An 11371-nucleotide genomic window follows, 5' to 3' on the forward strand; every position below is an offset into this window, starting at 1 on the left:
ATTTTTCATTTTTACATGTAAAGCTGAAGATATATTTGCATTTTTGCTTATATCATTAACCTCATCATCCTAAAATTTATTTTCTTGTGTAGGAAAATATTGTGCTATGATTATGGGTTTCCTGTGATTTGGGGCTTTAGAAGGAAATGATAACTGGAGCATATTACATGTGAAAGTTGTAAAAGGTCAAAATTAATCGGAGGGAAAGGGTGGAGAGAACATCTGAGAGTTCCATAAAGTACAAGTGATAAAGAATCTAAGTACCTGAGGGAGGCTAGTGTAGTGAAAGGGGGAAGGCAGCCAGCCCTGTAGACAACATGACAAACCACAAAGCCATGACACCAGGTCTAGAAATCTCCTGAGAGGCAGGCTGCTGGAAGGACACTGTGAGGTCTGGCAATGAGAGTATCATTTGGAACCCGAGGGAAAGCCCTAGATATCCTCAAAAGTCCTCACCATTGGCCCCCTGAGAACTGACAGGTCAGGCAACCAATCAGAGCAGCCAACAGCTTGGACACTACCCATAAAATCTTGAAGGGGTGGAGGAAAGACTTCTTTTAAAGGGCTGACCTGCTGCCCCACACTTGTAACTCATCCTGCAGTTCCCCTGCCATCAATGCCTCATTATGGATTGTGTACTTTTCTTGTTTTCTTTTTAAAATAAACTCCTTACTCCCTTGCCCTACCCTATGGCATGTCCTTAAATTCTTTCATGCAACATAAGCCAAGAACCTAGAAGCCCAGAAACCAGAGCCATTTTGTAACATACCCACTTAAAAAATCCCTCCCTACTCAATTATCTATTTTCATTTTCTTTAGGGAAAAGTCTGTTGTGCTAAGATTCTGAACACAAGCCTGACTCCAAGTGCAGATAGAAGGAATTGTCCTCTAATAGATTTTCCATGATTCTATATTCATATTTGAAGTCATTTCAGTCTACAACTTTGGCCTTGCCCTACAATCTCATCTATAGATGTATCTTTTGTTCTACCTCTTAATGATATTTTTAGCTGCTTTGTTCACTATTACATTTGATTATTGGTATAGTATTATAATAAACTAGAAAATACATCTATTAATAAATTACTATAATCACACACACAGGAACATATAAACAATATTATATACAATAGCTATAGATAGATAGATAGATAGGTAGGTAGATAGATAGGTAGATAGATAGGTAGATAGTTGATAATTGATAGATATGTTAAGTACATATACTAGGGGTAATGTGTTGGTAGGTAGCTTTACATATTTAGAATACTTGGCCTTGACTGAGCATGAAATTAAATTTTATTCTCCTAATGAAGGCAATCATTATTTTAAAGCCAGTAATATAGCAAATAACAAAGTGGGATAATTGATAAACCTGCAGCAATTTGAAACCCATAGGTAATTTTTCCAGGCTAATTTCAAATTATATAGAAGTAGAAAGATATGTAATAGGTAAAATTAATTTTGTGATTAATGTGGTATCATTAAGTATATATTGAAAATAATCATACTTAGATTTGGTTGTTTTGTATTTATTTATTCAATTTATATTACTCTCTACTTCAGAAAAATTCCATGGCTTTACTAAGGAATTAGTGCATAAAAAGCTGTGGATAAGAAGATTACTGTGAAATGATGGCCATCACTCTGCTGTCAAGCTATTGTTTAAGAATATTCTATTTTCTTATCAAACTTCAGAAAATAGAATTAATTTCTCAATTATTTTTACACTTATCTCATGTAGTTATGTTATAATTGCATTACCTAGCATTTTCAATTTATATTATGAAGTGTTTAATGTGGCAAACAGTTATATACTTTTCTACAAAAACAAATTCAATGTCTTTTATTATTGGTGGCAGTAAAAAATATATTCATTTTATTTATTTTTTTAAAAGATTTTTAAAATTTTTTATTTCTCTCCCCTTCCCTGTTCACACTCCCCCAGTTGTCTGCTCTCTGTGTCTATTCACTGTGTGTTCTTCTGTGTCGGCTTGTATTCTTGTGAGCAGCACTGGGAATCCAGGTCTCTTTTTGTTTCATTATCTTGCTGCATCAGCTCTCCACATGTGTGGCACCACTCCTGGGCAGCCTGCACTTTTTTCACACTGGGTGCTCCTTATGGGGCACACTCCTTGCATATGGGGCTCCCCTACACAGGGGACATGGCACTCCTTGCGCACATCAACACTGTGTGTGGGCCAGCTCATCACACAGGTCAGGAGGCCCTGGATTTGAACCCTGGACCTCCCATGGGGTAGGTGGACACCCTATCCATTGAGCCAAATCCAGTTCCCATCATTTTAAATTGCTATATTTCTTTTCCTTTAAAAAACATTTTACTTTCAAAATTTTATTCCCTTTGTTTTACATAACTCTGAGGAAAATATTTAAAATATTTCGTTTTTCTAAGGAGAAATTTGGCTTTCTTTTACAAGTTTTGATACATAAAATTAATTACTTTTATATTAAAATTTACATCATAAGGAATTTGCTGTTCATCAATTTGAAAATCACAAAAAGTATTTTATAAATATGAAGTGGACAAGACATTTCTTAAAAATATTGTATTGATGAATTGTGAATCTCATTTCATTATTTAAACATAAAGATGAAATAATTATATTTGAACACCCATATATCTATTTTTACCTTGAGCAATATACTTGAGCATTTTGCAATAATTATTTTATTGTATATCATTTCATCTATCCATTGTGCTCTCCATCAAGAAAATTTTTTGTTTTGTATTAGATTTTTAATTTCTTTGCTTATCAAAGTAAGTTGCAAATATGAGTAATCTTCACCTATAAACACTTCAGGATATAGCTGAAAAATGACCTATAAGTTTTGAATAGGGTGCTCTTTGGATTTGAAAATAATTTACAAACAGTTGAAGGCACAATAATTAAATTCATATAATTCAATGATACTCAACAAATATAAAACCCTTTAACACAATCAAGTATAAACTTGTGGCACACTACCATCAACCCAGAGATTTCCCTTGTCTCTTCCTAGTATATCCATAATCCATCACCTGCTTCCAAAAGGCAACTCCTAATCTATATATTTAATCACTTATTTTATTGTACGTTCATTTTTGCTCTTCTATGCCTTCATATAATTTATATTATGCAATAACAAATCTATTGTTTAAGACTCATTTTCAAACTCAAATGTTTTTGCAATTCATCCATGTAGTTGCGGTACCAGTACTCTGTTCCATTAAAATTGTAGTAATAATAATTTTCATAAACATGTCACAGTTTTTTATTTAATTTTCCTTTGATGGTTACCTGTGTCATACCCAAATTTAATTATTATTATTAGTGTTTTATAAATGATCTTGAACATGTTTCTTTGGATATAAATTTTCCTTCTTGTTAGGTAAATAATGAACAGTAAACTTCAGGTTACAAGGTTGGCTCTAATTAGCTTTATAAGAAACTGCCTGACATTTGCAAAAAAGACTATAATATTTCATGTTACCACAAAATTCATAAAAAATTAGGTTGAGTATTCTCCTCATCATCCTTTTGTGTTGTCAGGCTTGATAAATTAGAAATTCTGGAGGTGTTTAATAAAATATCATTGCATATACACAAATTGATGATGTACTGAATCATTAAATATATCTTCATGAATTTTGAAGAACTTAATTACACAGAGTATGTTCTCTGACCATAATGGACGTAAATTAGTTATCAACACAAACCAATATTTTGAATATTAAAAGAGATACACTTGTACAATCTGTGATTTTAAAAACTCAGAAGGGAATTTTAAATATATTTAAATTGAATTTTAATGAAATTATGATACACAAAATTTGGTGGAATGAAAGTAAAGCAGTGCTTGGAGAAATGTATAAAATTGTAAGTGTTAATAATAGAAAAGTCAGACGGTTTAAATACAATGAGCAACATTTCCAGTGACCAGGAAAAGAAGACCAAATTGATTCTCCAATATGTAGGAGGAAGAAAATCATAAAGGAAAAGACAAGAAACAATGATATAGTAACTAGACAAACTGCAGAAAAAGTTGAAAAAGAATAAATATTTTCTTTAAAAATAGCAAACAAAATTATCAACTTCTACATAGATTTATCAGGATTAAAGAGAATGTAAACAAATACCCAAAAGCAGGAATGAAATATGGGTTGTTACTGACAGACACTGTACCCATTTTTATATCTTTACCTCTTCTCACTGATCTTCATTTTCCTTGTCCTCCTTTTCCTCCACCTCAGTCCAAATAATTCTTTCCTACTTTAAAGTTCTAAAGACAGCTTCCAAATAACTGTGGTATATTATTATTTAATTCACTTTATTTTGGGTAGGTTGCTAGGAATTAAATGTCATTTTATTATGAATAATTTTATAAACCATAGTTCTGATAACATTATTGAAATACATATGCTATTCTCAGTTCAGTACCTAACTGTATATGTCATCTTTGATTATTCCTATGTATTTTTTATTCTGTTCCATTGCTTACATCTCTTTTTTTCTCTCATGCTGCAATAATTTCTTACTATTTGTTTATAGAGAATTTAAGGAAATGCTTTTAACTTTATCCTCCTAAAATGTGTTAATGCTAGTAGTATTTCATATGCATTTTAGGGCCAACCTGTTAATTTCTCAAGAGAAGATCTGCTGGGAATTTAATTCAGGTGCCATTTAATAAGTAAAAATAATTGAAATTTTAATAATATGCATTTGTGTTGTGTACTTTATGTTATACTTCAATAAAATTTTTTAAAAATTAAAAAAAAAAAAAATAATATTGAGTTTTCCAATCTATAACTATAGACCAACTCTCCATTAATTTAGTTTTTTTTAATTTCTCAATGATTTTAAAAATTTTCTTCACAAATTCTATTATACTTATTTAACATATTATGTGCAGATAGATATAATATACATATAATTTCATGCCATTAACTATTACTTTTAAATTTTCACTATATTTTGTTTCCAGTTTATATGTGTTTGATATTCCTTTGTTGATTTTACTCAACCAATTGTTTTCTTAAATCTGATTAGAATATATTCTCATATAATCTATGCATATTTTTTAACATCCATATTGGAAATTGTGTATGCTTCTATTTGCTATTTTTCACTTGTTTTTTGAACTTTCCTACATTTCATTTTCCTTTTATTGCCTCACTTTACTGCTTTAGAAAGGCAGTGAGTGCAGGGATTTTTTATTGTCTAGATCCTTAACAAAGGATGTTTATATCAGTCATATATTAATTTCTTTGAAGACTGAAATCAGATAATTTCTTTTTTAGTATTATTTATTTTTCATAGCAAGGATTTTTAATTTGTTTATTTGCTAAATTTTTCAATATGAATGCATTGTAACATATATTTTGTGCATCCCCTGCAATAATATTATATTTCCTTTAAGTTCTACCATGAATTATTATTTTTAATTTTCTAACTTTAAACTATATATATATTTCAGCAATAAATATAACTTGGTCAATAAATTATATCTCTTATATCACCAATATTTTTGTGGAATTTTGACTCACATGCTAACTTATTTGAAATAGCTAATTTATTAAATATATCCTTATCTATTCTATAAAAATCCATTATCTGAAAATCTCAGTCAGCTTCCTACCCTCCCTTGTTAATTTGTAATGAGGATATTATATGCCCCACATACCACAGTCATGCTAACTCCTCCCTTCAATGTTCTTTTGAAAGGAAACTCTCATAGTCACTTCTTTCATGTAGTATCCTAAGAAAATTCAAGTGGGCAATAAAGATTCTAAGAAATAATTGACACTTCTGCATTTTTGTTATCCTAAATTCATTCATATTTTCCTAATTAAGATCCTCTCAAGAATTCACTTTTTCTGCTTTTAAGTATCATAAGTATATAAATTTATTATTCCCCATATCTCAATTCTAAAGAATGATTCCAGTATTCCTTAGTAATAATTAGTTTTTAATATTTCTCTGTGTGTGTGTGTTTTCTTATTGTTTCAATATGTTGGTGTTACTCAATCAGTCCTCTTTGGCATTTATCTGTTTTCTTTTCCCTTCTAAATTGTGTTTGTATGTCTTTAGGTAAGTTCCACATACAATAATTTTCTCTTCCTTTTTTGACTTTATTCAACCAAAATATATGTAAGTTCTAAAAGATTTATTGTTCTCTGATTCCTTTTTTATGGCACCCTGTTTTCCCATCATATGTGTGTATACACAAACATGATAGATGCACACATATATATATGTCCATGATTTTTGTATATGCATACATAAATGATCTTCAATATCCCTCTGAGTTCATTGAATTGGGATATTTTACAACAGACTCTTAATTTCTATGAAAAATCCTTTTTATGAAAAAGTACATGAAGTTTTGTAAAGGCTCTTCTTTCACGTTTGTATATTTGTAAATCTTATGGTCCTAAATACTCTTTTCTTATATAGGAAGGCTAACCTGCAGTCATGGGTTTCCTGTGATTTGTGGAATTACAAAACAATTCATATCTGCTGCAATGATATATACATAATATATATTTAGGATTAAACATGCAGAATGGAAATTTAGGAAAGGGGGCAGACAGAATCTGAAATTCTGGAGTTGTGTAGCAGAATATTAAAATGGTTTTATTTACCATTTTCCTTAAGAATATAGCAAGATATATGATGCTGAGCAATTAAACAAGACTTCATGGACTTAAAAGCCTTAATTATACAAAGTATGTTCTGTACAAAAATGGATTACATTAGAAATCAACAGTCAAGCTTTTAGAAATTAAACAGCAAGCATTTAATCTGGAAATAAAAAGAGAGCAAAAGGATAATTTTTTAAAATATTTAAAATTGAATGATAAAGAAAATAAAAAACATAAAAATGAGTGGAATAGAAATAAAACAGGGCATACAGAGAAGTTTAAACATGATAAATGATTATACTAGGACAAGAGAAAAATCTAAAAATAATAACCTACATTTTCAATTCAAGAAACCAGGAAGAGAAGTGCAAAGTGATCCAAAATTAACTAGAAGGAAGAAAATAATAAAGTAAAGAATACAAAACAATGGCATAAAAGTAGTGTAACAAAAGGAAATTGTGACTAAAATAAAAATGTTTACTTAAAAAGAAAACAAATCATGTATTCCTACCTAGATTTATCTAAAACAAAGAGAATGAAAACAATTACCAATAACAAAAGTATAATAGGGTTTTACTGACATTATGCTTTTTGTTAAAATGAATAAAACAATTTATGTATGGAGAGGATAAGTTTTCATATTTATTTGAACGGAAAAGTAAACCATATAGTATAAGCAATATCTAATATTCTGTAAGCAAAATCCAATTTCACTTGCTACATCTCACACCACTTTATAAATATTTGTTCATCATCCAGAAACTTTAAATGAATCAAGCCTGATATGTGCCTATTTAGCCAGCTAACTTCATCACAACTTCATCACAAAAGCAGAATGTACTAATAGAATACAATAAGAGCTATGACAATAAACTCAGAAAACTTAATGTCTGAAAATGAGATCCTCAAAATTTGAGGTACTTCACAGACGTATTGATGGATCACATTGGACTCTGTGAAGGGAAGCCTGAATATGATAGCTGTGTGAACAGCAGAATGGGCCAACCAACTTACCCATGAGCCACCAGCTGCCTGTGTGCACAGACATGGGGTGATGGTGAGCCCATAGCACAGAGGGTGGCAAATGGCAACATAGCAATCATAGGGCATCACCACAAGGAATGCCAACTCTGAATATAAGCAAGATAGACACAAAAATCTGAGCAACACATGCTGGGAGAGAAATTACTTTACAGTTTGACAGAGAATTCACAAATATTTCAGGAACAGTAACTGAAATGCAAAAACATTCTATGAGAGATAAATTGCCTAGAAAGAAGTACATAGGAGAACGCAGATGAGGGTCAATTACAATGACACTAACATAAGATTCCCAGTAAGGTCTCCTAGATCAATCACTAAGAGCAGATCTTGCAGGATTTGGAGCTCTTGGGAGGTAGAGAGATCCATAAAGTGGAATTCAGTGAAGATAGTTAGATTGTCCATTTCTCCTAATATGCTGCCATTTCCCTGTAATGAAAATATTAAATTGATAAGAATATATTAAAATCAAATGGAAATAGTCAATATTACTCAAAAGGAAAATGCCAACACCATGGGTATCAATGGGCATTTGTAGCTCCTGAGCAACTCAGCTTAGAGGAAATGGAGCTGACAGTATTTTGAAAACAATGAATTCACATATTCCCCTTACACTTTCCCAATTCTGCTCTAATATGGCAGTTTCAAAATTAATATAATCAGGCAATCTAAATATATCACATTATTTAAAATGAAATCAAAGCCAATAAACCTTTAAGGTATGATTCCTATTTCTAGTATTTTAATTTTATTTTATTTTTCTATGCAATATATAGTTTTTAAATTAAAGTCAATAGATCACAAGGAATGTTACATTAAAAAACATTTAAAAAAATAAGAGGTTCCCCAATAACCCACTCCCCACCCCCACCACATCATCTTTGTAAATTGTATTTTTTGAAGATATATACATCACACAAAAAAAGTTACACTAAAAAATATAAGAGGTTCCTGTATACCTCCCAGCAACCCACCCCACTCCTCCCTAACCAACGACCTCCCTCATCATTGTGGCATACTCTCACACTCAGTGAACACATTTTGGAATGCTGCTGCACTACACAGGTAATAGGTTCTAGAAGTTTGTTGTAAACGTCTCAGGGCTTTCTATGTATAGAATCATGTCATCTGCAAATAATGAAATTTCGACTTCTTTCTTTCTTATTTTGGATTCCTTTTATATCTCAGTCTTGCCTCAGTGCTTGAGCAAGTACTTCTAACACAATGTTAAATAGGAGAAGTGATAGTGAGCATCCTTCTCTTGTTCCTGATCTTAGAGGGAAAGATTTTAGGATTTCACCTTTGTAAATGATGCTAGTTGTGGGTTTTTCATATATACCCTTTATTATATTCAGAAAGTTTCCTTCTATTCCTACCTTTTTGCAGTGTTTCTATCAAGAAAGGGTGCTGTATTTCCTCAAATGCTTTTTCTGCATATATAGATATGATCATGTGATTTTTTCCCTTTAATCTGTTTATGTGATATATTACATGAATTGATTTTCATATGTTGAGCCATCCTTGCATACCAGGAATGAAGCCCACTTTGTCATGGTATATAATTTCTTTGATGTGTTGTTGAATATGATTAGGAAGTATTTTCTTGAGGATTTTTGCAACTAGGTTCATTACAGATTGGTCTGCAATTTTCCTTTCTTGTGGTGTTTTTGTTTGGCTTTGGTATTAGGGTAATGTTGGCATCAGAAAAAGCAGTGTCCTTCTATTTCAACTTTTTGGAAGAGTTTAAGCAAGATTGATGTTACTTCTTTCTGGAATGTTTGGTAGAATTCACCTGTGAAGCCATCTGGCCCAAGGCTCTTCTTTGTTGGGAGGTTTTTAATGACTGATTCTATCTCTTTACTTGTGATTGGGTTGTTGAGATCATCGATTTCTTCTTTTGTCAGTGTAGGCTGCTTGTGTGTTTCTAGGAATGTGTCCATTACCTTTAAATTGTCTTTCTTGTTGGAATATAGTTTTTCAAAGTATCCTCTTGTGATAGTCTTTATTTCAGTGGGGTCAGTGGTGATATCATCCTTCTCATTTCTTACTTTGTGTATTTGCACCTTCTCTCTTTTTCTCTTAGTCTAGCTAAGGGTCTGTCAATTTTATTGATCTTTTCAAAGAACCAGTTCTTTGTTTTGCTTATTTTTTCGAGTGCTTTCCTACTTTCTATTTCATTTAGTTCTACTGTGTTCTTTGTTATTTCTTTCTTTCTTCTTTCTTTGGGGTTAGTTTTTTTTGTTTTGTTTTGTTTTTTACTAATTTCTCCAATTGTGCAGTTAGTTCTTCAATTTCAGTTCTTTCTTCTTTTTTGATATATGAATTTATGGCTATGAATATCCCTCTCAGTACAGCTTTTGTTGCATCCCATGAGTTTTGATATGTTGTGTTATTATTTTCATTAGGTTCAAGGTAGTTATTGATTTCTGTTGAGATTTCCTCCTTGACTCACTGTTTTTCTAATAGTGTGTTGTTTAACTTCCATATCTTGGTGCCAAATCTGGGCCTCTGGCCCTTGCAGATTTCTGGCTTCACTCCACTGTGGTCAGAGAAATTATTTTCTGTAATTTTGATCTTTCTGAATTCATTGAGACTTTCTTTGTGGCCTAGCATGTGGTCTGTCTTGGAGAATGATCCATGTGCACTTGAGAAAAATGTATATCCTGCTGTATCTGGGTGTAATGTTCTCTATATGTCTATAAGGTCCAGATTCTCTAATATATTATTCAAAGTTCTTGTTTCTTTATTGATTCTCTTCTGAGATGTTCTGTCCAATGGTGATAGTGGCATGTTAAAGTCCCCCACTATAATTGTAGAGGCATCTATTCCTTCACTTAGTTTCTCCAGTGTTTTCCTCACATATTCGGAGGCACCCTTGTTAGGGGAATAACTGTTTATGATTGTTCTTTCTTCTTGAAAGATTATCCCTTTCATTAATATGTAGTGTTCATCTTTGTCTCTCACAACAGTTTTGCATTTAAAGTCTACTTTGTCTGATATTAACATAGTTACACCTGCCCTTTTTTGGTTATTGTTTGCCTGTAAGATTGTTTTCCAGTCATTCACATTCAATCTCCTTGAATCCGTGGGTCTAAAATGTGTTTCTTGTAGACATCATACAGATAGGTCATATTTCCTTATCCAGTCTTCCAGTCTGAGTCTCTTGACAGGTGAGTTTAATCCATTGACATTCAAGATTATTACTTTCAAGAAATTACTTATATTAGCCATATCTTCTTTGGATTTGTGTTTGTCATATGTTGTCTGATTTTTTTTTCTGTCTTTTTAGTTGCTCTTCCACTCTCCTCCAACTCTGTTTCTTTTGTTTTTTTCCTTTGTCCTTCAGGATTCCCTTTAATATTTCTTGAAGGGCAGGGTTGTTGTTGGCATACTCTCTTAGTTTCTGTTTACTGTGAATATTTTTAACTCTCCATCATTTTTGAATGCTTACTTTGCTGGATAGAGTATTCTTGGTTGAAAATTGTTTTCTTTTAGTACGTTGACTTTGTCATACCACTGCCTTCTTGCCTCCATGGATTCAGAAGAGAAATCAGCACTTTTTCTTATGGTGCCTCCTTGTATGTGATGGTTCTCTTTTCTCTTGCATTTTTAGTATTTTCTCTTTGTCTTGTGCATTGGATAATTTGTCTTGGGGTAGGCCTGTTGAGATTTATGCTATTTTGGGTGTGT

Source organism: Dasypus novemcinctus, chromosome 27 (genome assembly GCF_030445035.2).
Source record: "Dasypus novemcinctus isolate mDasNov1 chromosome 27, mDasNov1.1.hap2, whole genome shotgun sequence".
NCBI classification, from domain to species: Eukaryota; Metazoa; Chordata; class Mammalia; order Cingulata; family Dasypodidae; genus Dasypus; species Dasypus novemcinctus.